The sequence below is a fragment of the Castor canadensis genome, chromosome 17 (genome assembly GCF_047511655.1).
Source record: "Castor canadensis chromosome 17, mCasCan1.hap1v2, whole genome shotgun sequence".
Classification (NCBI taxonomy): Eukaryota; Metazoa; Chordata; class Mammalia; order Rodentia; family Castoridae; genus Castor; species Castor canadensis.
The window spans coordinates 65,559,910-65,572,984 of record NC_133402.1 but is presented as its reverse complement, the minus strand read 5'-3'; the positions used below and the strand labels follow the sequence as shown (position 1 = coordinate 65,572,984).

The following is a 13,075-nucleotide window of genomic DNA, read 5'->3' as shown; positions in this document are numbered from 1 at the left end:
CACCACCATGCCTGGCTCCCACTTTTAGATATTTTGATGCATTCTCTAGCAAGATCTATAAATATTTAAATTGTTCCTTCCTGGTTCTACAAGTATACTAAATACAAGCAGCTACTTCATTTTCTTAAAAAAATTCTGCAAATACAGAACTTAAATCATTTTTAAAAAAACAGAAGAAACTGGCCGACAGTCTGCAGGCAAACCAAAATGAACTCACTCATTTGGTCTCCTGGGGAAGTGTTGCAGAGCTTTTATGCAGAAGGCAAACTGATCCTTTGAGGGGATTTTTCCAGGCCTGTCTGAGCCAGCTCTGAGGCCCCTTGTCTTCACAGGCCCCTTTCTCCCATTCCAGCCTCCCTGTTCCTTCCTGGCCTAGGGCAGGTCCTTTGGTGGTGGCCTGAAAGCCCTGCTCACCCAGGCCCCCAGATTCCTGCCAACCACAGCCAGGGGAGGACAGTTCTCCTTTTCTTCTCAGTGGAGTTTAGACGAGGTTGAAATTTTTTAAACAGTGACTTTACTAGGTAACCACGAGCAATACAAAACAAAAATCCTGAACTGGAAAAGCACCAAAGCAAAGAAATGAAGAGATTTACAAAGTAGACAGAGTTCTCCCTGGGCTCTGCCTTCAGCACGGTGAGATCCACACTCTCCTGGCACACTCTTGGGGGTGCATAAATTCTGTGCCCTTGTCCAGCTTGCTTTCTCCACTCTTCTGTCTCAGTTCTCATGTTTCCCCACACACCTTCTTTTATACTGATAGCTCTTCCCCGTGGGGAGCCCCTGACACCCATGGGGTAGACAAGGGTTCATTGATAGACTAAGTGTATTTGTAGTTTCCTAGGATATGTTAGCATAACACTAGCCATTAAATACTCCGTTTTCTTCAGTAGGTGAACATTTTTGTGTTGTTTTGCTCAAAACTCCTTTCATATTGCTTCAGTTCTTGGTTTTGAGTAGTAATTTGCAATTGCTTTTGTGAATCTATGTAAGTTAATAAATTCATGTTGACTTAATGAACTATGGTTTAAAAATTAGATCCTAATATTTTCTAGCCATAATATACAGTACTGTAAACTCTTAGATGCAGAAAACTTCCATTGTGAAATACTCCGATGTGTTAGAATTAATATTTCAAAGTTCATTTCAGTATTTATTGAATGTTCTGTTGCCCTGTGTGGAGGAAAAGAAGAAAAACCAAATGAAACAAACAAAAGAGCACACCAGGGTCAGCTCCTGTTCCCCATTGAAATTCTAAGATCTTAATAGGAAAATAATGCCTGTGTGAAAGGGAAGAGATCAAAGCAGGACAGGGAGGAGCACAGACACTTGACATCAGGGAACCTGCCTCTCAGGCCAGCTCCTCCACTCACCAATCTTGAGCCAGGTGCCTGAGTGACAATCTGTTGCCTTTCTAGCCCTGTTGTTTGGTGTTTCTCCAACTCTTGAGTGTCAGGATGAATAGCAGACAAAGAGTATTGCAGGAATCAAAGGAGCCTCAAGGAAACTTACTATCAGCTTGTTTATTGGGCCACAGGAAGCATCACTCTTGGCTGTGTTGCACTTTGAAGTCTACTTTTGCTTTTAGTTATTGTATCAGGAGTTGAATTTGGCTAGAGTTTAATGTTGCTTTTTTCCTAATTAGATTTTGATTTAGAGGTAAGATAGTAAAGCCAAGAATAACTGGAATTAAATTTGCATACTAAAATATCCAAATGTTTTGATATGAGAGGAAAACAGGCTGGTGTTTATATGAAGCTATTTTCTGTCTTCTAAGAGAAATCATGTACTCGTCAGTACATTTAAATATTATAAATATGTTTTTCTGTTTCTTCTTGCTAACAACTCCCTAGGAGTTAAAAAAATTACTTTTATAATATGTGCTATTTAACAATCTGTTATTGATAAAGGAGAATGATGGAGGGGGTGAATGCAACCATGATATATTTGTTATATTGTAACAACTTTTGCAAATGCCAAAATGTACCCCCTCCCAACACAACAATAAAAAAAAAAAGAAATGACAAAATCTGCTATTGAAATAATAGTTATCACATAACCTATGCCCCTTTTGTATTCATTAAACATTGTTAAAATTTAACACTTAGTGGACTTAGATCCATAATAAAGTTTATGGAGAGGGTATTTGAGTGTGTATGTGGTGTGTGTGTGTACACTCCTGTGATTGCAAGCCACAGAGATAACTCTGAAGTCTTAAGATAACAGCAGTCAGTGTGAATGCCATTGGGTGTGCACTACGCTTTGATGTGTTGCTGGGTCTTGTCAAAGTCACATGGGTGGATGTGTGCTTGTGTCTCTGGGATGGAAACTATCTCGTGAGTGGTATGAACTTAATAGTTTTGTACAGTGCTTTTTCTCTTTTTCAAGCTACTTTTCCTTCTGTTTTCAGAAGAACTTTAGGTTAATTAATGGGAACAGTTCAAATAGAACAGTTGGTGAGGAAAGAGTGTAACTTAACTTTAAGCACTTACATTTACTACTTTTTCCAAAACTCACAGAATCATTCAGCTTCAGTATTGATTTGGGGAATTAAATGTGATTTATTGAATAATCAAGTAAGCATCAAGAGTTTTTCTCCCAGTATATTAGGTTTTAACAAAATATTTGGTTCATTAAAATGATAAACTAACCTTATGTTTCTGTTTAATACCATGTATTTGATACTTCTCTGTTCTCAGTCGTAAGTGTGCTCTTTCATAGGACATATGATCCCGAAAGTTAAGTCCTTCTTCACAGAAGTCATTGAATGGCTCTGATACTCCAGCATATGTAGATCCATGGTTTATGGCTGAGCAGACTGGGTGAGAGTTTTCAGATTGAGGAGAAAGGTCAGCTAGGAAGCTATTTTAAACCATGCACATGAACTTAGAAATAAACATAACTTGTGTTTAAATTCTTCAGAGTGCTGGTTGAGTAATTCAGTGGTAGAGTGCTAAATAGCATGGGCAAGGACCTGGTTCAATCCCTCGCACCCCCCCATCTCTCACACAGACACAGACACACACACACACACACATACCCCATACCCTCCCCACACCCACCACACACACACCACACACCCACCACACACACACACACTACACACACATCGCACATACACACCCACCCACACCCTCACACACACCACATATAAACAAACCACACACCTCCCCGTATCCCCCCACTCCGCATACACCCACTCCACACACATCACACACACACCACTCAGAAACACACCACACACCCACATTACACACCATACACATTCACACACATACACACACATACCACACCACCACACAGTTAAACACACACACACATACACCACACAAACACACACCACACACCCATACACCATATGCACAACCAAAAACGTGAGTAAATTTTTTATAGATGAAGAGTATGAAGTTTTCTTTAATGGTCAGAACAGCCTGTTTGTGAGCTAATTTAAAACAATATTTGCATTGTAGAAAACCCTTTTGAAAAGCATTTAAGGAGGTGATGGGGGAGCTGAGGGTAAGAGGAGGTGAGGAGGGAAAATATTTCCAAGTTTAGAAAAAAATTACAAAGTGTTTGACTTGAATGAATGCTGACAATTAATTATGAAAAATCTGGATTAGAAGCTTCTGCTGAGTGCTGGCAAGAGAACTTTTCTTGTATGAAGTTGGACACCTCATTCTGCCCTAAGCAGAAGTATAGTTTGACTAGTTTCACTGTAGGGATTTATTTATCCAGGTTATGCTAATTAGAGCTGCCATTTCAGACTAACAGTAACAAGTGGAATATCCCAGCTGTTCTTGCCATACCACCATGCAGCCTGTGGTCCAGTGTGGGACCTTGGCCCATACATCCTGAGACAGTGTTCAGCAATGTACTTGCTTTTCATTTAGCTGTGGGAAAAGAGCTGGTCAATTTGATCCTCAGAGATTCAGATATGTAGACACTGTGCAGCCCATGTGTTGGATGAGTTGCATGGTGAATAAGGCACTTCACATTTGTGATAAATCCAGGTAAAGTCTGTTGTACTTTGCATTACCTGGGTAGCTGTATTAATCTCACTTTCATTTCATTCTGTATAAGCATATTCCTAAGAATGTAAGGATGATGTTTTACTTTTCAAATATTAGGAGAAAGACAGAAGCAATTCAGAAGAGAGTGCTTGCTCTCTGAATATAGGCAGAGAGGGTTCACGCTACAGAAATGGGGCAAGAGACGCTGAAGGTGAACTACAAGTGCATATGATCTCACCTGGATTACTGGGATCCATGATTTATTTCAGGCCAAGTGCTCATAAATTGCTTGCATGGCAACTGTGAAAGATAACCTGTGGGAGACATTGTAGGGTAATGGGTAAGAGGATGAAGTTTTGGAACAAGAATGAGTTTAAATCTCATCTGTACCACTTATTGCTCGTTATTCTTAGAACAAATTATTTCCTGACTCTGAATTATGATAGCTGCTTCATAATATTAATTGCCTTCTAGGCAGTTACTTGAACATTGATGTGAGAATGCCCAGGAAAAGCTTGATGCAAGCCTGCAAACTGAAATGGCTCTATTTGTGCTACTTGTTATTATTTTAAACCCTGTTACTCTAATTACTATTGTTCTAAAGTAGAACCTGGAATGAGTGGAATTAATTCTCATGCTGTGATAATGTAAAAATGTAGGGCATCAGTAAGGTTTAACACCTTACTGTGTGTTATGCTCTAAAGACAACCTTTTCCAAGGGAACCCAGAAGAAATAAATAATAAGCATAGTGGTGCCCATGGGGTCTCTTTGGTGATGTGTTTTCATTACTTCTTCAACTTCAAAACTTTAGAATAAATTTCTTCAGTCCTATGATTGATTTTTTTGTTTTCTTGAGAAAGGGTCTTGCTGTGTAGCCCTTCCTGGCCTCAAACTCGAGATCCTCCTGCCTCAGCCTCCTCAGTGTGGGAACTATAGGCTTGCACCTCATGCCTGGCTCCTCTGATTTATCCTTCACACTGACTGACAAGGAGGGCTCTCCTTGACGGTGGTGCTTGGTCCCCCCTGGTCCTTCCTGACCTCTTCACTCATGTATGTTTGAAAACCCTGGTCTGGGCACATCATCAGGTGAGAGAGTTATAACCCTTTTTAAACTGTTTCTTTTGTCTCATCTTTCTCAAGTCCAGGGGCTCTGAACCAATCCTCCACCTCCACCCCAAGGAATGTTTGATGGTGGTTGGAGACATTTTTGTTGTTGTTAGGAGTAGTGGGAGTGGAGGCCAGAGGTACCTGTATGAGACAGGGTTCCATTCAGGATAAACAACCCATTTTAAATGTATTGAGCAGAGGCAGTGGATCAACAGTAATTAGGGCCTTACACAGTTATTGCAAAGGCTGGATGAGTGGGTTTAAGCTGAGTCTCCATTGGTGGCTTCTGAAACATCAGAGGGAACTGACCAGACCAAGAGGGAGCTGCTGCTTCTGCCCCAGTGGGAGATAAAGAGGCTGCCTGGAGTTACACAGTGCAGGGGCTGATGCCATAAATGCAATTGGGCTAGGATGCTAGTCTCTGAGCCCACTGGGCTGTGCCTGGACTGTAAACACAAAATCAATCACTGCCACTGCTTGTGTTTGTGTATCTGCCTCCCTCTTTCTTCCCTCCTTTCACCTCTTCCTCGCTACCGCAAAGTGGGAAGCTGACCCTGGAACACTGATGTAGGGTAACCTCTATCTTTCTGTCCATCCTTAACTAAAGAAATGGTTAGTAGTGGGGTGAAGATCATTTGTCTTTCAAATCTCATAGGAGTGCGACTGAAAGGAAGTTAGTAATTTTTATCCAGAGGAGCTGAGGAAATGCGCCATTGATGTTCGATTTCTTCAATAATGAAGCTTGAAACATCACTCAATTATTTTAGGATTGTATCGATAAGTCTTCGTGATGGTAGGGACCCAAGTAGGAGGTCACAGTACAATAAAATACATGCTCTACTTATTCTCACAGGGCTCTGTGCTGATATGTCAGGTCACGAGGAGAGCACTCATTGGACAAAGCCGTGGAAAAATTAAATACAACTCTAAGATAAAGAGAATTAGCAATAGTAATTGGATGTTCCCTCCTTTTATTAGACCCATATATTATAACTTTCTTGAAGGATGTCTTATCTCTAATTACAGTTTTATAGTTTTTGTTTGACTTGTAGCTGTTTATTCATTTTTTAAAAAATTTTCTAGTGTTGTCATTTTTTACCGCACCCCATTATCTTTCAGTAAATCCTGAGCTGACTGAAGTTACTTTTCTGAGCTGAAACAACAGGCTTACCGAAGGCTTCTGGAATCTGAGAAAGTCAAGAGATAACGGAAAAATTCTAGCTCATTTAGGAAGGATTTAATTTGACTCAGCCTCCCAAGGAAAGCAAAAGGACAAAAAGAAAACTTTGAATACCATGGAAGCTGTACCTTGTAGTTATTTTTTAATGATTTTTATTTGGAAGTTTGATTCTTAGTAAAAAACTGCTTTTTTACTTGTAGTTTCTCTGTTCTACTAATAAATTTGTGGGTAAAACGCTTGCTTAAACAAATCCACAGAGGACTGTACTGTCTTTGAATGGTGGTCTCCCTCATATGATTTGGAATTAGAATGTGCAAATATTATTTAATTTTGCCTGATTTTTTGAGATTTCCTCAATTATATATATATTTCATTTGGCTTATTGCTTGTAACAATTCCAGGGGTTAAGTAGGCACCTTCATTATTAAAATGATCAAATGAACAAAATGGGTTGAGAATGGATATATTAGATTAACATATTATATAGTTGTTTTAATTTGTAATTTTAAAAATATCTTTTAAACTGATGTAGAAAGACAAAACTGTACATATTAATGTACTAAGTCCTATTTTCATACATGTGTACACTGAGTGATGTTTAAATCAGGTTAGACATACTTGTCTCCTCAAATATTTACCACTTGTTTATGGTGAAAACATTGAAAATCTTCCCTTGTAGCTTTTTAAAGTGCACTGTACCTTATTGTTGTCTATTGTCACCTTACTGTGACAACAACTACTTGTTCTTGTCTTGTAGCTTTGTACCAAGTGGCCAGCCTTGCTCCATCCCTCCCCACTGCCTCCTTGACCCAGTCTCCATTCACACTGTCCTCTCAGCTTCTTGAGATTAGCCGTTGAGATCCCACATGAGACTGGTCACACGGTCCTTGTCTTTCTGGGTCTGTCTTGCTTCACTTAGCAGTGATCTCCAACTCCACGAACACTGTCGCAAATGACAGGCGTTCACTCTTTTCTGTGGCTGACTAGTATTCTCTGATGTCTAAGTGCTACATTTTCTCTGTTCATTCAAAATGTATTGAAGACACAAATGCAAGGACTATATAGGTTTAGTAGGCTCCCACGGTTATGTTTGCTTTGTGATTGTGTCTGTATGTGTGTAATGTGTCTGTTGGTTGTGTGTGTGTGTGTGTTTGAAATGACACATCTGTCATCATTAAACTGTCATTTAATGAAGAGTAGAAGAAATCACTGGTGAACATGGATTTATTTTGATGAAATGTGCCCAATACAATAACATGAGTGCAGAAAGTAGGCTTTTCATCTGTAGGCTTTTCTGAAATGATAGCATGTTTGTAAGAAATGTTGATGCATGGTAGGAATCAATGGAAACTGGAATATCTAAAGATGGTAGAACTTCATTTGTGATTGTTTTTGGAGGGCTGTGTGTGTTGGCTTGTAACTGTAATCCACTCACTTGGGAGATCTTGGTTGTTGGCAAGCCTGACAAAAACTTAGTGAAACTCAGAAGCCTAGGTAGGAAGATTGTAGTCCCAGACCAGCCTAGGCAAAAAATATGACACTCTATCTAAAAAATAACTAAAGCAAAAAAGGGCTGGCAGAGTGGCTCGAGTGGCAAAGTGCCTGCCTATTAGTCATGATGTTGTAGGAATATTATTGGAAATCAGTTTTGGTTTCCAGTTTTATTTATTTATGTGATTGGTTAAAGAAATGACATTTAACTAAAGGCAAATAAAGTCCTCATTGTCTCTTGCTGTGCGTTATCGACTTACTTTCCACAAAGTCCTATGGGTTGCCGTCTATACCATCATTGTACGGGATGATCTAGTCTGTGCAATTCTTGACAGCATTGCTCTTTATCATTTGCAGGTAAGTGGATGGAACTGGAGAACATCATCTTAAGTGAAATTAGCCAGGCTTAGGAGGTCAAAAAATTGCATGTTCTCCCTCATATGTGGATTATAGACCTAAAACAAATACAGCAATATTATGAAGAATGAGCCACATTAAGGGGAGGTCCAAGGGGTAGCATAAAAGAAGGAGGTTAAGAAGGTGAATATGGTTGATGCACTTTTATACAAGAATGAATATAGAATTTTTAAATAGGTTGAAACCAGCATAAGAAGGGGACTAAGGTAGAATGAAGAACAATGCAGGATGAACCAATTTTGGTTATATACACAGAAATGTTACAAGGAACTCCCTGTGTAGCTATCTTAAACAAGCAAAAATGTCATTTTTTTTTTTCTTCTACAAAATTGGAGAACAGGAGGGTGGAACAGGTCCTGCTCAGGGGAGGGGATTAGTACCAGTGGGAGGGGAGGTGGGGTAGGAGGGTGAATATGGTGTGAATACTGTGTACACATGTATGTAAATGTAAAAATGATACCTGTTGAAACTATTCCAGGAATGGGAGGAGGGGGAATAAAGGAGAATGATAGAGGGGGTAATTCAAGTATTTGATATATCATAAGACCTTTTGTAAATGTCACAATGTACCCCCACCCAACACAACAATAAAAAAATAAAGGCTCTATTACAGTTTTAGAGGAAAATGATGTCTGATTCTCTATTCTTTTTATTTCTTACATTTTTTTACTTATTGGAACAAAGGCTATTTGTTTGTTTACGTATTATGTATTGCTTCTGTTGCTGCTTCTGTGACCTTCCTCATCATTTCAATTAAGTTTACCCTTTAGTGCAGTGAGAGGGTTTGTAAAAAAACATATCCAGTGACTGTAAACTCTCAGAGGAAATATTCTGTGAATTGGGAGAAAGTGATGAGCCTGTGAATGTTGTTTTAGGTATTCCTTCCAGGGAATGCTCTCTGTACTTGGCGACATTTGAACAGAGCTTTGAAGGAAGAACTTGTTCCCAGTGGAGGAGGAACAACTGCAGGAACTTCGAGTATGAACCACCTGAGCCCAGGGCCAGCTTGAAGTGCTGGTGTGGTAGCTGGGAGTCCCAAGGGCCTGCAGTGGGGTCAGGGATGGGGTGAGATGTAGGAGACTAGATTGACAGTGAGGTCCAGATCACTGAGGGACTTGGACACTGTGGTCAGAAATCTGGAGTTTACTGAGATCAAGAGACAACTGACATTTTTTTGAGGAGAGGAGACAAGTTTTGGGTGCACCAGCATGCAGCCTCCTCTGGTGGCAGTTAAAAAATCTAGACTATCAAGGGCCAGGGAAATGCAGCAAGACCCCTAGGACATGGCTTCAGGAGTCCAGGGAGGACGCGAGGTGTCCAGACGAGGCTAACTGCAGGAAAGATGATCCTTAATGCTGGAGGAGGACAGGAGAGGGACTCAAGTGTTCAGGATGTCTCTACATTTTGTACATAAAGCAGTATGGCAAATGTTTAAATTTGTTTTAGTCTCCTCCAACAAGAAATACACCCTATTCACCATATGTTATATTCTGATCTCTACATAGAGTGGGGCTCTTCTGCTGACTATTTCACTGATATTTTATAATCACACTTATTAACATTTACAATCTGTAATGGTACCCAAGTGTTTACTCAGCAGAGTGTAAGGGCCAAAAATCAAATTCCTGAAACAGAAACTCTGCAAGGAAGCTGGAGCATTAAACACCAGGACCAAGGCCAAAGCAGCTGCTTTGATTCACTGAGCTGTGAATGGGGGAGGGGGGGGGAACGACAACATTCTGCAAAATGTTAGTGCTGAAAAATTGCGTCATCCCTTGAAGCAGGCTTTTGACTTTGCACAAATTGTTCTAAACAAGGAAGATGGAATAAATAGAGCCACCTGGCTCCAAGGTCAGTGCTGCAACAGAGTCCTGATCAGCTGTGGATTGCACCAAAGCAGTAAGTGTATCTGAAGTGAGCAGTGACCGGAATGTGCTGACTGCACCCCTCTCATAAACAGGTGCGCTAGGTTAATTTAATTAAAAAGCTTGGATTTCAGTTAAGCTCTGTGTTGTTTGTTATTTCCTATAATGGTTTAAAGACAGGGGATTGGACTTTGAGCACATGAAGCGAGAGCACACAAGGGAGGGGTGAGGATATGTAAGACACCTAAAAAACTAGATAGCATTTGTTGCCCTTAATGCAGAGAAACTAAAGCAGATACCTTAAAGCAACTGAGGCCAATAGGAAAAGGGGAACAGGTACTAGAGAAAAGGTTAGATCAAAAAGAATTAACCTAGAAGGTAACACCCACGCACAGGAAATCAATGTGAGTCAATGCCCTGTATAGCTATCCTTATCTCAACCAGCAAAAACCCTTGTTCCTTCCTATTATTGCTTATACTCTCTCTACAACAAAATTAGAAATAAGGGCAAAATAGTTTCTGCTGGGTATTGAGGGGGGGGGAGCGGGAGGGGGCGGAGTGGGTGGTAAGGGAGGGGGTCGGGGCAGGGGGGAGAAATGACCCAAGCATTATATGCACATACGAATAATCAAACAAACAAACAAACAAAAAAAGAAACAGACACACACAAAAAAATAAAGACAGGCACTGGGAGATTTATGTGTCCAGAAAATCCTCTTCTTCCACCCCACTATCCACTTGCTTCAGTGAGACACTGAGGTTTACATTCTGAGGGGGTTGCATTTTGTAGTGTTTTTCTGATCTTCCTTTGAATTAAAATGCCGCATTCTGAACTTGAGAGAGGTTCCTAGTGATTTTGATGTGTACTGCCCTTGGTTTTCAGAAGCAGATGAGGGGCGGGGGAACAACAAACAACAAAAATGCCAGAAATTAGTCAGCTCAGTAGAGAGAAGGGTCAGAAGGGAGTAGATCATGCAGCTGGACTGTGAACTTGGTTTGAAAGTGTTAGTTAACATAAACGGGGCCATTTTTTGGATTGCATAATTTTCTGTTTACTGATAGAAGGAAACAATTATATTTATATTGGTTTAGAAATACAACATAGACATTAAATATCACAAGATAGTTGCTTCAATTGCAGTTCATTTAGATGGTACTTTCAAAGGTATAAATATTTTCTCCATCTTTTTTGAAGTAAAACATATAATGTGTTAAATTATAACTTGGTAATTGTTTTCTGACATTTGGTCACTGAGAAAGTAAGGAACATGTTATCAGTCTGTGAACTCTCTGGGGACAGGAATGGAAAAATCCAGAATATCTGGCGAAGAGGGAGGGACAAGACTTCAAGACTGCTGGTTTCTGTCCAGTCCTGTTTTCTGCACACACCTTTCTTCATGTGGTGAACTGTCTTTCCTTCAGGTCTCACCTTTAATATGAATTCCTCAGAATTTTTTCCTAACCTCCCAAGTTTATACAGTTTACTCTGTTAAAATCTTTCATCTCACTTTTATTGTTTTTAATGTGTTCTTACTATGAGATATCTCCACAGTCTTGTAAGATCCATGAAAGAAGGACTGACCCTTCCAGAAATACCAAGGAAGTTCCTTTCTTCCTACCACGTATGAATTAAGAATATGCAAGACATTAGTTTGTGTTCTCCTAAATTCTAGTGTTTGGTTTTTTTTGTCACATTATCTCCCTTAAGAAGTGGGGCTTGTTTCACAGTCAACATCCATAATTATTTGTTGAAAGAATGAAGGTGAACACCAACGAGGGTTATTTGCAAGGTGACATGGAGTCAGGAGCTCAGACCTCCCCCAAGCTGAGGATTCCCTCCCTGTCACAGGCTAAAATGTCTCAGTGACTCTGCTACTGTGGTGCCCTTTTGGTGCATATGAGTTTTTCTCTGACCCCCTTGACCTTTATGGAAAAGGGAAAAAAAAGAAAAAGCCCAGAGATTCTGAATTAGTGATTGATCTGGGGTCGGTCCTAGACGTCGTCAGGTTTTAGGGAAATATATATTATTTTTTTATTAGTGTATGATATATGGGGGTTTAATTGTGACTTTTATATATACATACACTGTACCCTGGTTTCATTCATCCCCTCCATTATTCTCCTTTCCTGTCCTTCTTAAAATGACTTCAACAGGTTTCAGTGTTTCATATGCATACCTGTATAGAAAGTACCTTAGCCATATTCACCCTCCACTACTCTCTCCCTTTACCCTCTCCCCTCTCTCCCCCTCCAAATGACCTGTTTTATATTCCTGCCCTTTATCATCTAAGTGTCTGTTTGTTCAGTGGAGCTTTGCCTTGGAATTTTACCTGTGAATACATCATGCTTTAGTCATGTAGATGTCTGTACTGTTCATGAAAGCTCAAAATTGCACAAGTACAGTGTTTATGTGTACCATCATCTCTTTTCTTCAGATACTACTTTTTTAAAATTTTTTTTTTTTTTTTTTTTTTTGGCATTTCAGGGGTTTGCACTCAGGGTCTGGAGCTTGCCTTGCTTTATCTATTTTTTGAACAGGTCTCACATTTTTGCCTGGAGGCAGCCTTAAACTAGGATATAAATACCCATGACTCCTGTGTAACTGGGGTTATAGCTATGCACCTCCACACCTGACTTGTTTGTTGAGATGGTGGGGGGAATCCTCAGGAACTTTTTGCCCTGGTTGGCCTTGGACTGTGATTCCCCCATCTCTACCTCTTGAGTAACTGGGATTATAGGTGTGTCCCACTATGTATGGCCCTACTTGTTTTATTTTGGCAGAGGAATTTATAGTAAGGTGTTTATGTGCATATGTTTGTGTGTGTATATTTTTCTTCAGAATGGGTTTTGAATTTTTCCATACCATGGTAATAGTTATGAAAATAGTACAGTTTTTCACCAAATTCCATGGAAGCCTGAAATATTTTTCATTGCTTCAGTCTGGAAGTACTTTAGGTCAGCCTGACTAACCTTCTTATGTTATTTCCATTTTATAAACTGCATCAGG

General features: G+C 39.9%; 1 protein-coding gene across 3 annotated transcripts in view; it reads left to right on the top strand.

Moving 5' to 3' along the window:
• The window catches only part of Plod2 (procollagen-lysine,2-oxoglutarate 5-dioxygenase 2), an 83,135-nt gene that overhangs the window by 7,424 nt on the left and 62,636 nt on the right, over nucleotides 1-13,075 (top strand). Inside the window, exon 1 of one of the 3 annotated variants that reach the window (XM_074060069.1) lies at nucleotides 10,023-10,163. The exons of the other annotated variants lie outside the window; for them this stretch is intronic. The gene's annotated coding sequence lies outside the window, so the exon portion shown is untranslated. Of the gene's footprint in view, nucleotides 1-10,022; nucleotides 10,164-13,075 lie in introns of those variants that run through there. 3 annotated transcript variants of the gene reach the window in all.